Source organism: Pongo abelii, chromosome 13 (genome assembly GCF_028885655.2).
Source record: "Pongo abelii isolate AG06213 chromosome 13, NHGRI_mPonAbe1-v2.0_pri, whole genome shotgun sequence".
In the NCBI taxonomy this organism is placed as follows: domain Eukaryota; kingdom Metazoa; phylum Chordata; class Mammalia; order Primates; family Hominidae; genus Pongo; species Pongo abelii.
In genome coordinates this window covers 72,684,314-72,705,451 of record NC_071998.2, presented here as the reverse complement: position 1 = coordinate 72,705,451, position 21,138 = coordinate 72,684,314, and the positions used below count along the sequence as shown (strand labels likewise).

At 39.3% G+C, this 21,138-nt stretch overlaps 2 long non-coding RNA genes across 2 annotated transcripts in view; one reads left to right on the top strand and one right to left on the bottom strand.

The window, feature by feature from the left end:
* Positions 1 to 21,138, bottom strand: part of LOC129054745 (uncharacterized) — a 444,081-nt gene that overhangs the window by 289,088 nt on the left and 133,855 nt on the right. The window lies entirely within an intron of this gene.
* The window catches only part of LOC129054741 (uncharacterized), a 42,092-nt gene continuing 34,383 nt past the window's right edge, over positions 13,430 to 21,138 (top strand). The window contains exons 1-2 of the long non-coding RNA XR_010136530.1: positions 13,430 to 16,782; positions 17,668 to 17,810. This is a non-coding gene — a long non-coding RNA (uncharacterized LOC129054741). The remainder of the gene's footprint in view (positions 16,783 to 17,667; positions 17,811 to 21,138) is intronic.

Genomic DNA, 21,138 nt, shown 5'->3' with positions numbered 1-21,138 from the left:
AATAAAACCTACCAGTTTGAAAATTAGAGGAGACTTTGACTTACACCTTAGTTACCAGCTTGGCCACAGTTGGGTAGTGCACCAAGAGAGCTCCTGGGGTCCCCATTTCCAGGCTTTGGCTCTTGGATGGCATTTCTGGACCTGCCCCAAGCCACAAGGGAGCCCACTTCCCTTAACTGTGAGTCCCACAAGAGGAAGTATTCATCACAAGCTGACTGAATGGGGCTTGGCCTTAAGGGAACATTAGCAAAAGCTTGGCAGTACTCCCCATGATCCTGCGGTGGCAGTGGCTATGGGTGAGGCTCCTCTGCCTTTGGAAAGGGGAAAGAAGAGAGGGAAAAACTGCATCTTGTGGTTTGAGTGACAGCTCAGCCACAATACAATAGAACCCAAGGTAGAATTTTGTATTAGGTTGCTCTTGCATTGCTATAAAGAAATATCTGAGACTGGGCAATTTATTTTTTTAAAAAAGGCTTAATTGGTTCACAGTTCTGCAGGCAATACAAGCATGGCACCATCATTACTTGGCTTCTGGGAGTTCTCAGAGAGCTTTTACTCAGCGGGAAGGTAATGTGGGGGCAGGCACAACACATGGCAAAAGCAGGAGCAAGGGAAGAGGTGCCACATACTTTTAAACAACTAGATCTCACAAGAACTCACTATCATGGGAATAGCACCAAGGGATATTGCTAAACCATTCATGAGAAATCCACTCCCATGATCTAATCTCCTCCCATCAGGCCCCACCTCCAACACTGGGATTACAGTTCAACATGAGATTTGGGCAGGGACACATATCCAAACTATATCAACTTCTCAGGTTATAGACTGTAGTCCCTGGCTCCCAGACAGTAACTCTGGACCTGCCTGGGACTATCTCAAGAATATGTTACATCACAAAATAAGTCAAAACATTCAAAAACAATTTTGAGAAAATATCAAGTATCTTCTCTGACCACAATGGAATAAAACTAGCAATCAATAACAAGATGAATTCTGAAAACTATACAAATATATGAAAATTAAGCAACATGCTTCTAAATAACCAGTGGGCCAATGAAGAAATGCAAAAGAAAATTGAAAAATTTCGTAAAGCAAATGAAAATGAAAACACAACATACCAAAACCTATGGGATACAGCAAACACATTACTAAGGGAAGTTTACACCTATAATTGCCTACATTAAATAAGAAAAAAAAGAATTTCAAGTGAACAACCTAATGATGCAACTTAAAGACCTAGAAAAGCAAAACCAAACCAAACCCCAAAATTAGTAGAAAAAAAATAGTAAAGATCATAGCAGAAATACATAAAATTAAAATGAAGAAAACAATATAAAAGATTAATGATAAACAAAAAGTTGGATTTTTGAGAAGTTAAACAAAATTGACAAAACATTAGCCAGACTATGAAAAAAAGAAAGAAGACACAAATAAATAAAATCAGAGATGAAAAAGTAGACATTAAAACTGTTACAGCAGAAATTCAAAGGATTATTAGTGGCTACTATGAACAACTGTATGCAAATAAATGAGAAAATCCAGAATAAATGGATAAATTCCTAAACACATGCAACCCTGCCAAGATTGAATAATGAAGAAATCCAAAACCTGAATAGACCAATAACAAGTAACAATATCAAAGCTGTAATAAAAAGTTTCCCAGGAAAGAAAAGCCTGGCACCTGACGGCTTCAGTCCTGAATTCTACCAAACATTTAAGAAGAACTAATCCTACTCAAACTGTTCCAAGAAATGGAGGAGGAGGGAATACTTCCAAACTCATTCTGCAAGGAGAGTATTACCCTGATACAAAAACCAGACAAACATCAAAAAAGGAAATTACAGGTACATATCTCTGATAAATATTGATTCAAAAATCATCAACAAAATGCTAACAAACCTAATTCAACAATACATTAAAAAAGATCATTCATCATGACCAAGTAGGATTTACCTCAAGGATGCAAGGATTGTTCAACATATGCAAATCAATCAATGTGATACATCATATCAACAGAATGAACTATAAAAAACATATGACCATTTCAATTGATGCTGAAAAGGCATTTGATAAAACTTAATATCCCTTCATGATAAAAATCTCTCAAAAAACTAGGCATAGAAGAAATACACTTCAACATATAAAAACCATATATAAGAAACCCACAGCTAGTATCATACTGAATGAAGAAAAACTGAAAAGCTTTCCTCTAAAATCTAGAACAAAATAAGGATGGCCACTTTCACCACTGTTATTCAACACAGTGCTGGAAGTCCTAGCAAGAGCAATCAGACAAGAGAAAGAAATAAAAGGCATCCAAACTGGAATGAAAAATATCAAACTATCCTTGTTTGCAGATTATATAATCTTACAATTGGAAAAACCTAAAGATTCCTCCAAGAAACTATTAGAACTGATAAATTCAGTAAAGTTGCAGAATACAAAATCAACATGCAAAAATTGGTAGCATATCTATATGCCTATAGCAAACCATCTGAAAGAGAAATCAAAAAAGTAAACTCATTTACAATAGCCACAAATAAAATTAAATACCTAGAAATTAATTTTACTTTCACTTTAAGTATAAGATCTCTATAAAAAAAACTTTTAAACACTGATATAAGGAATTGAAGAAGACACACAAAAAATGGAAAGATATTCCATGTTGATGGATTGGAAAAAACAATATTATTAAAATGTCCATATTACCCAAAGCAATTTACAGATTCAATGCACTCCCTATGAAATGCCAATTACATTCTTCACAGGAACTGAAAAAGCAATCCTAAAATTTGTATGTAACAAAAAAAGGACCTAGCACAGCCAAAGCTATCCTAAGCAAAAAGACCAAAACTGGAAAAATCACATTACCCAATTTTAAATTATAATACAGAGCTATAGTAACCAAAACAGCATAATGCTGGCATAAAAACAGACACATAGACCAATAGAACATAATAGAGAACACAGAAACAAATCCATTCACCTACACATTAAACGTATTTTTAAACAAAAGTGCCAAGAACATACACTGGGGAAAAGAGAGTCTCTCCGATAAATGGTGCTGGGAAAACTGGATATCCATATGCAAATGAATGAAACTAGACCCTTATCTAGTGCCACAGACAAACGCAAATGAAAATATGGATTAAAGACTTAAAACTAAGACCTCAAACTATGAGACTACTACAAGAAAACATTAGGGAAATTTTCAAAGACATTGGTCTGGGCAAACATTTCTTGAATAATACCCACAAGCACAGGCAAACAAAGCAAAAATAGACCAATGGGATCACATTAAGTTAAAGAGCTTCTGCACAGCAAAGGAAACAACAATGATGTGAAGAGACAATCCATCGAATGGGAGAAAATATTTGCAAACTACCCATCTGGCAAGGGATTAATAAACAATATATAAAGGGCTTAAACAATTCCAGAGGAAAAAATCTAATAATCTGAATATTCCATCACTATTTTTCATAAAAGTGAAATGCTGTAAATAATCTGATTTTTAAATGGGCAAAAGATTTGAATCAACATTTCTCAAAAAAAGACTTACAAATGGCAAACGGGCATAAGAAAAGGGGCTCAACATCATTGATCACCAGAGAAACACAAATCATAATAAAATTAGATATCAAAACACCCCAGTTAAAATGGCTTTTATCTGAAAGACAGGCAATAACAAATGTGGAAGAGGATGTGGAAAAAAGAGAACCCTCCTACAATACTAGTGGGAATATAAATTAGTACAAACACTATGGGGAACAGTTCAGAGGCTCCCCCAAAAAAACTAAAACTAGAGCTACCATATGATCCAGCAGTCCTACCTCCAGGTATATACCTAAAAGAAAGGACATCCATATATTAAAGAGATAGCTTAACTCCCATATTTCTTCCAGCACTATTCACAATAGCCAATATTTGGAAGCAATCTAAGTATCCATCAACAGATGAATAAATAAATAAAGTGATGGTACATATACATAATGGAGTACTATTCAGCCATAAAAAATAATGAGATCCTGTCATCTACAACAACATGGATGGATGGTCATTATGTTAAGTGAATTAAGCCAGGCACAGAAAGACAATCATTGCATGTTCTCACTTATTTGTGGAAGATATAAATTAATACAATTAAACTCATGAACATAGAGCAGAAGCATGGTTACCAGAGGCTGGGGAGCATAGTCAGGGAGTGGGGAACCAAGCTGGGGCTGGGTGATGGTTAATGGGTATAAAAAATAGTTAGAAAAAATAAATAAGACCTACCCTTTGGTGGCTGTCAAGATGGCCAAATAGGAACAGCTCTGGTCTGCAGCTCCCAAAGAAATCAACGCAGAAGGCGGGTGATTTCTGCATTTCCAACTGAGGTACCCGGCTTATCTCACTGGGACTGGGTGGACAGTGGGTGCAGCCCACAGAAGGTGAGCCGAAGCAGGGTGGGGTGTCGCCTCACCTGAGAAGCGAAAGGGGTCACAGAACTCCCGCCTCTGCCAAGGGAAGCCGTGTGGGACTGTGTTGTGAGGGATGGTGCGTTCTGGCCCAGATACTATGCTTTTCCCAAGGTTGTTGCAACCCACAGACCAAGAGATTCCCTCAGGTGCCTACACCACCAGGGACCTGGGTGTTGAGCACAAAAATGGGCAGCCATTTGGTGAGACACCAAGCTAACTGCAAGAGTTTTTTTTTCATACCCCAGTGATGTCTGGAACACCAGCGAGAGAGAACCATTCACTCCCCTGAAAAGGAGGCTGAAGCCAGGGGGCCAAGTGGTCTAACTCAGCAGATCCCAACCCCATGGAACCAAGCAAGCTAAGATCCACTGATTTAAAATTCTCACTGCCAGCACAGCAGTCTGAATTCGACCTGGGACACTGGAGCTTGGTGAAGGGGGAGGGGCATCCACCATTAGGAGGCTTCAGTAGGCGGTTTTCCCCTCACAGTGTAAACAAAGCCACAAGGAAGTTCAAACTGGGTGGAGCCCACTGCAGCTGGGCATAGCCACTGTAGCCAGACTGCCTGTCTAGATTCCTCCCCTCTGAGGAGGGCATCTCTGAAAGAAAGGCAGCAGCCCCAGTAAGGAGCTTATAAATAAAACTCCCATCTCCCTGGGACAGAGCACCTAGGGGAAGGGGTGGTTGTGGGCACAGCTTCAGCAGACTTAAACATTCCTGCTGGCCGGCTCTGAAGACAGCAGCAGATCTCCCAGCACAGAGCTCGAGCTCTGCTAAAGGACAGACTGCCTCCTCAAGTGGCTCCCTGACCCTCATGAATCCTGACTGGGAGACGCCTCCCAGCAGGAGTCAAGAGACACCTCATGGAGGGGAAATCTGGCTAGTATGTAGTGGGTGCCCTTCTGGGACGAAGCTTCCAGAGGAAGGCACAGGCAGCAATCTTTGTTTTGCAGCCTCTGCTGGTGATACCCAGGCAAAAAGGGTCTGGAGTGAACATCCAGCAAAATCCAGCAGACCTGCAGCAGAGGGGCCTGACTATTAGAAGGAAAACTAACAAAAAGAAAGAAATAGCATCAACATCAACAAAAAGGACATCCACACGAAAACCCTATCCGAAGGTCACCAACATCCAAGACCAAAGGTAGATAAATCCACAAAGATGAGGAAAAACTGGCACAAAAAGTCTGAAAATTCCAAAACCCAGAACTCCTCTTCTCCTCAAAAGGATCACAACTCCTTGCCAGCAAGGGATCAAAACTGGATGGAGAATGAGTCTAATGAAATGACAGAAGTAGGTTTCAGAAGGTGGGTGAAAACAAACTCCTCCAAGCTAAAGGAGCATGTTCTAACCCAGAGCAAGGAAGCTAAGAATCTTGAAAAAGGGTTAGAGGAATTGCTAAATAGAATAAGCAGTTTAGAGAAGAACATAAATGACTTGATGGAGCTGAAAAACACAGCACAAGAATTCGTGAAGCATACACAAGTACCACTAGCTGAATAGATCAAGCAGAAGAAATGATAACAGAGATTGAAGATCACCTTAATGAAATAAAGCGTGAAGACAAAATTAGAGAAAAAAGAATGAAAAGGAACGAAGAAAGCCTCCAAGAAATATGGGACTATGTGAAAAGACCAAACCTATGTTTGATTGCTGTACCTGAGAGTGACTGAGAGAATGAAACTAAGTTGGAAAACACTCTTCAGGATATTATCCAGGAGAACTTTCCCAACCTACCAAGACAGGTCAACATTCAAACTCAGGAAATACAGAGAACACCAAAAAAAATACTCCTCGAGATGAGCAACCCCAAGTCACATAATTGGCAGATTCACCAAGGTTGAAATGAAGGAAAAAAATTTAAGGGCAGCCAGAGAGAAAGGTCCCATTACCCACAAAGGGAAGCCCATCAGACTAACAGTGGATCTCTCAGCAGAAACCCTACAAGCCAGAAGAGAATGAGGGCCAATATTCAACATTCTTAAAAAATTTTTCAACCCAGAATTTCATACCCAGCCAAACTAAGCTTCATAAGTGAAGGAGAAATAAAATCCTTTACAGACAAGAAAATGCTGAAAGATTTTGTCACCACCAGATCTGCCTTACAGCAGCTCCTGAAGGAAGCACTAAACATGGAAAGGAACAACCAGCACCAGCCACTCTAAAAACATACCAAATTGTAAAGAGCATCGACATTATGAAAAAACTGAATCAGCTAACAGGCAAAATAACCAGCTAGCATCATAATATGACAGGATCAAATTCACACATAACAATATTATCCTTAAATGTAACCAGGCTAAATGCCCCAATTAAAAGACACTGACAAATTGGATAAAGAGTCAAGACCCACTGGTGTGCTGTATTCAGGAGACCCATCTCACATGCAAAGACAAACCTAGGCTCAAAATAAAGGGATGGGGGAATATTTACCAGGCAAATAGAAAGCAAAAAAAGAAAAAAAAAAAAAAAAAGCAGGGATTGTAATCCTAGTCTCTGATAAAGCAGACTTTAAACAAACAAAGATCAAAAGAGACAAAGAAGGGCATTACATAATAGTAAATGGATCAATGCAACAAGAAGAGCTAACTATCCTACACCCAATACAGGAGCACCCAGATTCATAAAGCAAGTTCTTAGAAACCTACAAAGAGACTTAGACTCCCACACAAAAATAGTGGGAGACTTTAACATCACACTGTCAATATTAGACTGATCAATGAGAAAAAAAATTCACAAAGATATTTAGGACTTGAACGCAGCTCTGGACCAAGTGGACCTAATAGACATCTACAGAACTCTCCACCCCAAATCAACAGAATATACATTCTTCCCAGCACCACATCACACTTATTCTAAAATTGACCACATAATTGGAAGTAAAACAGTCCTTAGCAAATGCAAAAGAACCAAAATCATAACAGTCTCCCAGACCACAGTGCAATCAAATTATAACTCAAGATTAAGAAACTCACTCAAAACTGCACAACTACATGGAAACTGAACAACCTGCTCCTGAATGACTAATAGGTAAATAATGAAATTAAGGCAGAAATAAATAAGTTCTTTGAAACCAATGAGAATGAAGAAACAAAGTACCAAAATCTCTGGAACACAGCTAAATCAGTGTTTAGAGGGAAATGTATAGCACTAAATGTCCGCAGGAGTAAGTGGGAAAGATCTAAAACCGACACCCTAACATCACAATTAAAAGAACTAGAGAAGCAAGAACAAAGAAATTCAAAAGCTAGCAGAAGACAAAAAATAACTAAGATCAGAGCAGAACTGATAGAGATAGAGAAACAAAAAAAAAATGAAAAAAATCAATGAATCCAAGAGCTGATTTTTTGAAAAGAATAACAAAATAGACAGACCACTAGCCAGACTAATAAAGAAGAAAAGAGAGAAGAATCAAATAGATGCAATAAAAAATGATAAAGGGCATATCACCACTGATCCCACAGAAATACAAACTACCATCAGAGAATACTATAAACACCTCTACACAAGTAAACTAGAAAATCTAGAAGAAATTAAAAATTCCTGGACACATACACCTTCCCAAGACTAAACCAGGAAGAAGTTGAATCTCTGAATAGACCAATAAAAAGTTCTGAAATTGAGGCCGTAATTAATAGCCTACAACTCAAAAAAACCCCAGGCCCAGATATGTTCACAGCCAAATTCTACCAGAGGTAAAAAGAGGAGCTGGTACCTTTCCTTCTCAAACTATTCCAAACAAGAGAAAAAGAGGGACTCCTCCCTAGCTCATTTTATGAGGCCAGCATCATCCTGATACCAAAACCTGGCAGAGACACAACAAAAAAAGAAAATTTCAGGCCAATAACCCTGATGAACATTGATGCAAAAAAACTCAATAAAATACTGGCAAACTGAATCCAGTGGCACATCAAAAAGGTTATCCACCACGATCAAGTCGGCTTCATCCCTGGGATGCAAGGCTGGTTCAACATACACAAATCAATAAACATAATCCGTCACATAAACAGAACCAATGACAAAAGCCATGTTATTTGCTCAATAGATGCAGAAAAGGCCTTTGATAAAATTCAACACCCCTACATGCTAAAAACACTAAATAAACTAGATATTGATGGAACATGTCTCAAAATAATAGGAGCTATTATGACAAACCCACAGCCAGTATCATACTGAATGGGCAAAAACTGGAACCATTCCCTTTGAAAACTGGCACAAGACAAGGATGCCCTCTCTCACCACTCCATTCAACATAGTATTGGAAGTTCTGGCCAGGGCAATCAGGCAAAAGAAAGAAATAAAGGTATTCAAATAGGAAGAGAGGAAGTCAAATTGTCTCTGTTTGCAGATGACATGATCGTATATTTAGAAAACCCCATCGTCTCAGCCCAAAATCTCCTTAAGCTGATAAGCAACTTCAGCAAAGTCTCAAGATTCAAAATCAATGTGCAAAAATCACAAGCATTCTTATACACCCATAATAGACAAACAGAGAGCCAGATCCATCAATGAACTGCCATTAACAATTGCTACAAAGAGAATAAAATACCTAGGAATAAAACTTACGAGGGATGTGAAGGACCTCTTCAAGGAGGCTACTTTAAATTTCATTAAATTTAAACTACTTTAAATTTTATATGGAACCAAAAAAGAGCCTGTGTAGCCAAGACAATCCTAAGCAAACAGAACAAAGCTGGAGGCATCATGCTACCTGACTTTAAACTACACTACAAGGCTACAGTAACCAAAACAGCATGGTACTATATATAGACTACATATATATATACACACACACCAATGGAACAGAACAGAGGCCTCAGAAATAATGCCACACATCTACAACCATCTGATCTTTGACAAACCTGACAAAAACAAGCAATGGGGAAAGGGTTTCCTGTTTAATAAATGGTGTTGGGAAAACTGGCTAGCCACATGCAGAAAACTGAAACTGGACCCCTTCCTTATACCTTATACAAAAAATAACTCAAGATGGAATAAATACTTAAGCATAAGACCTAAAATCATAAAAACCCTAGAAGAAAACCTAGGCAATACCATTCAGGACATAGGCATGGGCAAAGATTTCATGACTAAAACACCAAAAGCAATGACAACAGAAGCCAAAATTGACAAATAGGATGTATTAAACTATAGTGCCTCTGCCCAGCAAAACAAACTATCATCAGAGTGAACAGGCAACCTGCAGAATGAGAGAAAATTTTTGCAATTTATCCATCTGACAAAGGGCTAATCTCCAGAATCTACAAGGAACTTAAGCAAATTTACAAGAAAAAAACAACCAGATCAAAAAGTGGGCAAAGGATATGAACAGACACTTCTCAAAAGAAGACATTTATGTGGCCAAAAAACATACGAAAAAAACTTCATTGTCACTGGTTATTACAGAAATGCAAGTCAAAACCACAATGAGATACCATTTCATGCCACTTAGAATGGTGATCGTTAAAAAGTCAGGAAACAACAGATGCTGGAGAGGATGTGGAGAAACAGGAATGCTTTTACACTGTTGGTGGGAGTGTAAATTAGTTCAATCATTGTGGAAGACAGTATAGCGATTCCTCAAGGATCTAGAACCAGAAATACCATTGGATCCAGCAATCCCATTAATGGTTATATACCTGAAGGATTATAAATGATTCTACTATAAAGACATATGCACATGTATGTTCATTGCAGCACTATTCACAATAGCAAAGACTTGGAACCCACCCAAATGCCCATCAATAATAGACTGGATAAAGAAAATGTGGCACATATACACCATGGAATACTATGCAGCCATAAAAAAGAATGAGTTCATGTCGTTTGAATGGACATGGATGAAGCTGGAAACCATCATTCTCAGCAAACTAACACAGGAACAGAAAACCAAGCACTGCATGTTCTCACTCATAAGTGAGAATTGAACAATAAGAACACATGGACACAGGGAGGGAAACATCACACACTGGGGCCTGTTGGGGGGTGGGTATCTAGGGGAGGAATAGCATTAGGAGAAATACCTAATGTAGATGACAGGTTGATGGGTACAGCAAACCACCATGGCATGTGTATGCCTATGTAACAAACCTGCATGCTCTGCACGTGTATCCCAGAACTTAAAGTATAATTTAAAAAAAAAGAAAGTTTGCCCAGTACATGTCTTCCCAAGTAATTGCTTCCCCTAACAGTTTTATGATTTTCTTTTTGAAAGCACGGCAAGGCAGGTGGAAAATCAAACAAAGCTTAATTTAAGGTGCTTGTTAAAGGTTTGTCACATTACAAACTGTTAAAGTATATTTGCTTCTGGCTTTATTTCGAGAATTAACTTAGAGAATTATGTTTTCCTCAATAGTCAATCACCAGAATCGCCAAGTATCTAGTAAACAAGGTTCTGGAGAGAGCACACGTAGCATCAAAAATGGCACTCAGAGTCATGATCTGCCAACTCAACTGTGTGTTTTACCCACAGGAATATAAATCATTCTACTATAAAGACATGCATGTTTATTGCAGCACTATTTACAATAGCAAAGACATGGAACCAACCCAAATGCCCATGAATTATAGACTGGATAAAGAAAATGTGGTACATGTACAACATAGGATACTGCACAGCCACAGAAAGCAATGAGAGCGTGTCCTTTGTGGGGACATGAATGAAACTGGAAGCCATCATCCTCAGCAAACTAACAGAGGAACAGAAAACCAAACACTGCATGTTCTCACTCATAAGTGGGAGTTGAACAATAAGAACACATGGACACAGGGAGGGGAAACACACACCAGGGCCTGTTGTGGGGTGGGAGGCGAGGGGAGGGAACTTAGAGGACGGGTCAATAGCTTCGTCAAACCACCATGGCACACGTATACCTATGTAACAAACATACTCGTTCTTCACATGTATCCTGGAACTTAAAGTATACCTAATGCGAGATGACGAGTTGGTGGGTGCAGCGCACCAGCATGGCACATGTATACATATGTAACTTACCTGCACATTGCGCACATGTACCCTAAAACCTAAAGTATAATAATAATAATAATAATAAAAGAAAAAAAAAATTATTTTTCAAATTAAAAAAAAAAGAATATCTGTTTTGCCCTCCACCAAAAAGCAAATATATCTATAGTGAAAGCTTGGATATTTATATTTATTCATTGTAGAGGCCTCTTTAAAAGAAAGAAAAATCTACCGGAGGTTATTAGTCAGATTCAGTGTCATGCAAATTACACATTACCTAACAGTCACAGGATAGATGGTACATTTGATATATAGGATATACTTAGGTGTTTGTCTTTCTTGTATTTATTGGACATTTCCAAATCCTAGATTTTATGCAATTTGCATAAGTGTAGGATCCATTTATTGTTGTTTTTTCAATAGTTTTTCGAAAACTAATGTTAGCTGAATTTCATTTTTAAATTTAAAACTAAAGGAAGCATTAGGCTAGGATTTCAGACTGAAAATGAACTTGAAACCCTAAGCTGAACAAATACACACGGATAGCATTAATGGGTGATTTTTAGGCAGGAATCCCTGTTGTTTCATGAGAAATTCAAGACAACAAATGCCAGTTTCCCTAAATGTAGGCTATTCATTGTAGCTTTCAAAGCCCCTGAGATAATGTCAGGCTTTTTCTCTTGTTCGAATCAAAAAAAAAAAAAAAAAATCTCCAAAGGAAAGACAAAAATGGCTGTAAGTGCAATTTAAATATCCCTTCAAACTGTTGCATGTAGATTCATTCAGCCTATCATTTTGCTTTATTTTCTTCACCAAATGACAGTGTTAGGTAATAGCTTAGATACAGCTCACCTGATTTAACCAGTGCTATGTGAAGTTGCAGGATCATAAAATGAATATAAGGATTTGGGGTGAGGGGAGATATTCAGTGATGCTTTAAAGATTGACACCTCCCCACAAAAAAGAAAAATTTAAGATTTTCTCTTTGAAAAATTACATCAAATGACTTCAATTTATGATCCTTTTTATGTTTTTTCCTGTGATAATTGTCTAAAAGGCTTAAACAGTGTTTGATAACCATTCTCATTGAAACTAGGTGGAAATATCCAACAAAATGCTGAATGATTACTGTTCCTAGACTCCTTTACACTGTGGGAAATTAGATGGCAGTAGTTAGTTGTATTATCATGTTAAATATTTATTCCTATTATCCTCACATCCTAAACCACTCTACTACAATGCAGTGAAGGAACTAACAAAGCAGAAAATCAGAAGGTTCAAATAGATAGCCAAAAAAATGAAAATCAGAGAGAGGAAAACCAAATTGTAGCGAAATAATATAAAAATTATAGGAGTAAAAGAAGCCCTTGCCACAAATCACTTACAGGCTTTTCTGACATATATTTGCTATTTTGTCTAAAATCCTATTTCTACTATTTCATTTCTAGGTTTTTTATTATGTAAATACTCACCTTTGCTTAAATTATTGTGCCATTGGAAATATTTTTAAATCTTGAGGGAAAATTTTCTTCAATTTGTAGATACATTAAGAGGGGTTATTTTTATCAATCTAAAGTGACAGAGATTGGGATATTCAAACAGATGATGGCCTTGACATACTCTCCTCAGTGAAAACTGATAGCAAAACAGTGAGCTTCCTCTGCTGTTACCTCAATAAACTTTCTGTTTTCAAGATTTCCTTGAGGAGGTTCCCCTTTCATCCTGGAACTTTTGCCATGGAAATTTACAATCTCCTAAGTGCTGTCATCTATTTAAAATCATTTTAGTGTTGCATTCATATCAACACTCTGAAGTAGGTTTTATCTACATTTTGCAGAGGTGGAAACTGAGACTTAAAGGGTAAATTGGATTGCTCAGGGTAAGGTTCTTCAAACTTTATGTAAACTCACCTGGAATGTTGCCTGTAATGTAGATCTTCACAATTTTCAAGCAGCAATATAATCTCGTTTCCCCTGTTGTTCTTTTCCTGTCTTTCTTGTCGTTTCTTGGAATCCTCAGCTTTCACCCATGCTCACGTTTCTACTACTGCTGCTTCTGCTTTTCTCATTCAACAAACTCAACTATCACTTCCTTTTCTCCACCCTGGCAGTTTGCCTTCAGTAGTTTCTGAATAGCAGTTTAAGAGAGTAAACCTTGGAGTTCAAGTTCAGTCAAATACATTGCTTTTCTTTTCATCCTTTCCAAAAAATCCTCATTGCTCAAGTCTACTGAGGTGCCTAGAAATTCAGTGGCTTTTTGCTTTTGTACCATGGGGTGGCTTCCACACCTGGCACAACATCTAGGTGGATTTGCCCCTAGATTTACCTTTCAGGATTCTGTTGTGGGCCTATGTAGAGGCTTAAAGTAGGTTTCTCCCTATTCCTTACTGCAGGTAATATTTTCCTCTGCTCTGATGCTTTAAAAAAGAGGCGCTCTCTCTAGTCAACCTCACCTGGATGTCTACCTTTCAAAATACGTTTAATAATTTAAAGTTTTTACTAGAGTAGTTGCATCTTTTTTTAAAAAATTTTACTTTAAGTTCTGAAATATATGTGCAGAACCCGCAGGTTTGTTAAAATAGGTATACGCGTGCCATGGTAGTTTGCTGCACCTATTGATCCGTCCTCTAAGTTCCCTCCCTTCTCCCCCAACCCCGCAGCAGGCCCTGGATTGTGTTGTTCCCCTCTCTGTGTCCATGTGTTCTCACTATTCAACCCCACTTATGAGTGAGAACATGCAGTGTTTAGTTTTCTGTTCCTGTGTTGGTTTACTGAAGATGATGGCTTCCAGCTTCATCCATGTCCCTGCAAAAGACACGATCTCATTCCTTTTTATGGCTGCATAGTGTCTCATGGTATAATGTACCAGATTTTCTTTATCAAGTCTATCATTGATGGGCATTTGGGTTGGTTCCACGTCTTTGCTATTGTAAATAGTGCTGCAATAAACATACGTGTGCATGTGTAGAATGATTTATAATCCTTTGTGTATATAACCAGTAATAGGATTGCTGGGTCAAATGCTATTTCTGGTTCTAGATCCTTGAGGAATTGTCATACTGTCTTCCACATTGTCATATTGTCCTGGAATGTAAATTAGTGGAATTTTCCTGGAAGGATAATTTGGGTATAGTATTCTTGACTGGCAGTTTCTTTCTTTTATTACTTTGAATATATTACCCTACTCTACCCTGGCCTGTAAGGTTTCTGCTGAGAAATTTGCTACTAGACTGATGGGGATTTCCTTATAAATGATAGTTGATTTTCTCTAGCTATTTTTAAAATTCCATCTTTGTCTCTGACTTTTTGTAGTTTAAATATAACATGCCATAGGAGAAGATCTTCTTGAGTTGTATATATTGGGGATCTTTGAGCTTCTTGTACTTACATGTCTAAAATCTCTTGCTAGACTTGGGAAGTTTTCTTCTAGTTTTCTTCTATTATTTCACTAAATAGATTTCCTTTTTTTTTTGATACAAAGTTTTGCTCTTGTTGCCCAGGCTGGAGCGCAATGTCATGATCTCAGCTCACCGCAACCTCCAACCCCCAGGTTCAAGCGATTCTCCTGCCTCAGCCTCCAGAGTAGCTGGGATTACAGGCATGCACCACCACGCCCAGCTAATTTTGTACTTTTAGTAGAGACAAGGTTCTCCATGTTGGTCAGGCTGGTCTCAAACTCCTGACCTCAGGTGATCTGCCCACTTCGGTCTCCCAAAGTGCTGGGATTACAGGCATAAGCCACCACGCCTGGCACTAAATTGATTTTCCGTCTCTTCTGTTTTCCCTTTATCTTCTGGGACATTGAAAATTTGAATGTTTTGTTATCCTATGGCGTCCTGTATGTCACTTAAGCTGTGGTCATTCTTTTAAATCTTTTTTATTTTTTGTCTGACTGGGTGGTATGGTTTGGTGCTGTGTCAACACCCAAAATCTCATGTTGAATTGTTAATCTCCAGTGTTGTGGGAGGGATCTGGTGGAAGGTAATTGGATCATGAGGGTGGATTCCCCCTTGCCGTTCTCATGATAGTGGGTTCTCACAATATCTCGTTGTTTATAAGTGTGTAGCACTTCCCCCTTATCTCTGTCTCTTCTGCTCCACTCTTGCTTCCTCTTTCCTTTCTGCTATGATTGTAAGTTTCCTGATGCCTCCCAGCCATGCTTCCTATAAAGCCTGTGGAACTGTGTGTCAATTAAATCTCTTTTCTTCATAAATTGCCCAGTCTCAGGTAGTTATTTATAGCAGCATGAGAATGGACTAATACACTGGGTTATTTTAAAAGATAAGTCTTCGAGGTCTAAAATTCTTTCTTCTGCTTTATCTAGTCTATTGTTAAAGCTTTCAAATATGTTTTTGTTTTATTTGATAATTTTTTTAATTCTATAATTCCTGTTTGGTTTTTTATGTTATTTATCTGTTTGGTACATTTCTCATCCACACCTTAAATTTTTTTTTTATATATTTTCAGAATTTTTTTGTATCACATTGGATGGAGATGTAACTTTTTTAGTATCACTGTTTTGAATTTTTTTCTGGGATTTTATAATTTTCATTTTGATTGCAATCTGTTGCTGGATAATTACTGTGTTCCTTTAGAGGTATCATATTTTCTTCCTTTTTCATATTTGTTTTGTTTTTATGTTGATATCTATGCATCTGGTATAACAGTCACTTCTTCCACTATTTTGAACTTACTTTCATAGAGGGACTTTTTCCTGAAGATATATTTATGGTTTTTGTTGGATAGAGCACTTTGACTTTAATTCTGGGTGTGTGCAGTAGTATAATCTCTGTATGATTTCTTGGCTATAAACAGATTAGTGGTGACTGTAATTTCCTTAGTAATTTATGGTGTGGAGGCTGTGATGAACTTTTCCTGGAGATGCGCGTGCCATATGGGCCTATTGTTGGGATCCAGTGGTGGCAGTGGCAGCTGAATTGTACCTATTCTTGGGCTCCATGGTGGCAGGTGCTGGCACTGGAATTACCAGGTCCAGGGTGGCTGAATCTTGGGCCTCCAGGTGGCTTGCTTTGGTGCTGGTAGTGACAGAAATGGGCTAGCTGGGTGGGTCAGTTTGGTGTCCTAGGCAGCAGGCATAGCATTAGACAATGGCTATAACAATGACAGGACAATCCTCTGGTTCCCAAGAAATCTGCCCTGGTGTTTGTGGTAGCAACAATCGTCTGGGTGGTCCTGACCTCAGGCCCTTGGGAGAAGTGCTCAGATGGTTATGGTGGTGGACTGGGCTAAGTGATCCCCAAGCTCATGGATAGTGTCCTCAGACATTGAGGAGTGAGGAGCAAGGCCAGGTGGACCAGTCCTCAGCCCTCCTGGTAGTGCATGCAAGTGCTGGCTGAGGTAGGCAGGGGTGGGGTGATCTCTAGATCCCTGGCAGAATGCTCAGGTGTGGTATGGGAGGGGCTGCCCTGCAGCTTTGATACTGGGGAGTGTGGGCTTGCTTTCAATGGAAGCCACTATAAGCAGGCCACTGGGGAGTGTGCTCTTCTTTTCTCTTTGGCCCCAAGAGCAGCAGCCCGCAGCAGTGGCTACTGTAAGCAGGGGAATTTGTCCTCATGACATGTGAAAATGCATGGCAGCTTTGCTGCAGGGGGCAGTGAGGTCATTGACAAGGGCTCACACTTCAGCCCTGATGGAAGCCGCCAGCCACTGAGGTGCCTGTGTGCAAGGAATGACACTGGGGCTCCTATGATACAGAGTTGCTAAATCTGTTGGGCTCCTGGGTAAAATGGTGCCTTACTGTAGCTGCTTGGGATTTTGGGGTGTGTGTGAAACCAGCATATACTCTCTCCCTGGAATGATGCCTTCACATGGCCTCCAGGCAGTTCCCAATGTTAGTCTCAGGCCCACAAGGGTTTAGGGGCTATCCCATGGCTAGGATTGGAGGAGTCCATGGAGGGGATGTGAACCACTGAGAGTCTCTCACTTAACCTTTGCTTGCACTGAGGAGTCTCTCCAGGCTCCTAGCCAATCCAGGCTAGCAGGCTGCCTTACTTTCCCCTCCTTCCTCACTTTAGAGGTTTCCTATCACTTCTTTGTTGAATTTTAGTGTTCTCTCCTAGCTTATCTATTCCAAGTATGATTATCTCCTCAAAATTTTGGTTGTTCTTTGTGGAGTACCAGATGATTCTAGTCAGCTGTCTTGAAGCCCCTCCTCTATATAACCACTTTGATATGGCAGTATAGCATTTATCTTTTTTCATTGTTATTATTATTATTATTTAGAGGTGAGGCTTCCCTCTGTCACCCAGGCTGAAATGCAGTGGTGCAATCATGGCTTATTGCAGTCTCCAACTCCTGGGCTCCTCTGATCCTCTTGCTTCAGCCTCCTGTGTACCTGGAACTATAGGCACATGCCACCATGCCTAGTAAGTTTTTCATTTTTTTTATTTTTTAAGAGATGGGGTCTTGCTATGTTTCCCAAGGTGATCTCAAACTCTTGGCTCCTGCCTCACTCAACCTCCAAAGCTGCTGGACTTAGAAGTATAAGCCATCGCCACTGTTTTCTTTTCACCATTCTTCTACTTTCCATAATCCAATTATCCTATTATAGTTCTATCACAGGTTTTGGTTAAATCAGTTGTTAGTTTACAAGATCTTTACCTTGTAAATATTATAAATTGCAGAGCCAAGTAATATGCTGTGATTTCTGTTATTTTAGGATTTTTTTTCTGTAGTTAAAATTTTCCTCACACATTGATTTGTTTAGTTTTCTATGAATTTATTGTTATTTTTCCCCAAATAGTTCAACAGTTCTATCATAGTGCTAACAATATTTCTGCATGCCAAAATATCAAATAATATATTGGTTAATTTTTTTCCATGAAACTTTTTTTGACATCTCTCCAATTTACTCCTATCTAATCTTTTACTTTCTCCTGTTAGAGTGACAGCTGTCATTCTGAGACTCTTTTTTACAACTCTCCTGTTTTTCAGTCTCTGTTTCCTGGATTCCATGTGTAATAGATAACTTTCCCATCTTCTGTAGCATGTCCTTCAGGAGCTTTCTGGGAAAAGGTGCATTGAAATTACTCTTATTCTTCTTATAATTATTTATTTCATGGATGTCTAAAAATGCTGACTGGTAATATGACTGAGCAGAGATTTTTAGGTCAAAAATAGTTTTCCCTTATAATTTTGAAAAGAGGTCTTCATCATCTTACAGATTCTAATGTTACTAAGAAGTCTTATTCAAGTATGGCCTCAATTTCTTTTTCTATATGAAAGGTTTTATAATCTTCTTTTTATCTATGATCTGAAATTTCATGATGATGTACTTTGATAATTTTTCCATTCACCATTATGGGCTTTCAATTGAATTGTATTATTTGAAATGCATGGATTTCAGTTTTGGGAAATTTTCTTACATTATTTGATAGGTTTTAGCGTTTTCTCTTTCCTTTTCTTTCTTTTTGGAATTACTCTTAATGAGAAGGTAAAAATCCTAAATTCATTATCCAGTTTCTTTTTTCTCAATTCTTCTAGCTCTATCATTTTATTTTACTATCTGAAAGATTTTTCTCAACTTTCTCTTGCAACATTTAAAACAGTATGTTTATCTTGACTGCATATTTATAATTTACAAGAGCTCTGACAGCATTTTTGTTTTTCTATTTACACAGCATGTAGTTACTGTATTATAGACATGACCTTTTCTTTTATTACTCTGAGTATTTGAGAAGTTTTAGAAGTCTCTCATTTAAAAAAATATCTGAGAAGGGGGCCAAGATGGCCAATTATAAACAGCTATGATTCATGACACAGAGAGGAATGAAAGGGGCAAGTAAATACAGCACCTTCAACTGAAATATCCAGGTACTCCCACTGGGACTGATCAGGGAAACAACTCGACCCACAGAGAATGAAGAAATGCAGAGCAGGGTGATGGCCCACCTGAGTGTGACACAAAACCAAGGGAACTCCTACCCCCAGCCAAGGGAAGTGGTGAATGAATGTGCAACCCCAGGAAAACATGCTTCACACACAGATCTTTGAAACCTTTGGATCAGGAGATCCCCTTGTGAGCCCACTCTACCAGGGCCTTGGATCCGACACACAGAGCTATGTAGAGTCTTGGCAGAGCAGCTCCTCAGGCATGCACAGAGACCCTGGAGCTTTACATACTCTGAGTCCAGGATCCCTGACAAAGGTGACTGCAACTGAGGCAAGGCAGGAGGTCCATATACAGCCCTAGAAATGGGGCTGAACCCAGAGGGCCGAGCAGCATCAGTGTGTGGGCCACACTACCACGGCACCTCATAAGATAAGACTCACTTACTTGGAATTCCAGCCAGCCACCCGCAACAGGGTAGAGCTTGCCTGAGACAGGACAGAGACCCCAGGGAGAGCGAGGTGGGCTGCCATCTTTGCTGTTTGGATGACTCAGCTATTCCAACCTGCAGGCTTTGAAGAGTCCAAATGGTCCAGATGAGGAAGGGACCCTTCCCTCCAGCACAGCACAACTTCTTTACCAAAACGTGGCCAGACTGCTTCTTTAAATGGAACACTGACCCACCCCAGCAGGGGTCTCCAGCCACCCCTGTCAGCTAGTATTATGAAGAGAGTTCTGATCTCTCCCTGGGACAGAGTGCCCAGGGAAAGGGCAGGCTGCCATCTTTGCTGTTTGGACGACTTAGCCATTGCAGCTGGCAGGCCTTGAAGAGTCCAAATGGTCCAGACAATGAAGGGACTCCCTAGCACAGCACAGCTGCTTTATCAAAATGTGGCCAGACTGCATCTTTAAGCAGCAACCCTGTCCATTCCTTCTCACTTGGTGGGACCTCCCAGCAGGGCCTCCAGTCACCTCTGCCTGTATTCTATGGACAGAGCTCTAATCTCTCCCTGGGACGAATTACCCAGGGGGAAGGGCAGGCTGCCGTCTTTGTTGTTTGGATGACTTGGACATTCCATCTTGGTGAGCTTTGGAGAGTCCAAGCTAACTAGGGAAGAGTCAGTTCCCCAGCATGGCACAGCTGTTTTGTTGAGGCATGGCCAAACTGCTTCATTAAATGGGACCCCAATCTATTCTTCCTTGCTGGGTGGGTCCTCCAAGCCAGGACCTCCAGCAACCCCCTCCTGTATTCTACAGACAGAGTTATAGATTCAATGCTATTCTTATTAAACTACAATTGACATTCTTCACTGAATTAGAAAAAAACTATTTGAAAATTCAAATGGAACCAAAAAGGAGCCTGAATAGTCAAGGCAATCCTAAGCAAAGAGAACAAAGGTGGAGGCATCATGCTCCCTGACTTCAAACCATACTACAGGGCTACAGTAACCAAAACAGCATGGTACTGGTACAAGAACAGACACATAGACCAATGGAACAGAATGGAGAACCCAGAAATAAGGCCACAAACTTACAACCATCTGATCTTCAACAAACCTGACAAAAAGAAGCAATGGGGAAAGGATCCCCTATTTAATAAACGATGCTTGGAGAACTGGCTAGCCATGTGCAGAAAATCAAAACTAGATGCCTTCCTTACACCACAAGGATTAAAGACTTAAATGTGAAACCTAAAACTATAAACATCATAGAAGAATACCTAGGCAATACCATTAAGGACATAGGCATGGGCAAAGATTTCATAGCAAAGATGCCAAAAGCAATCAGAACAAAATCAGATATTGACAAATGGGACCTAATTAAACTAAAGAGCTTCTGAACAGCAGAAGAAACTACCAACAGAG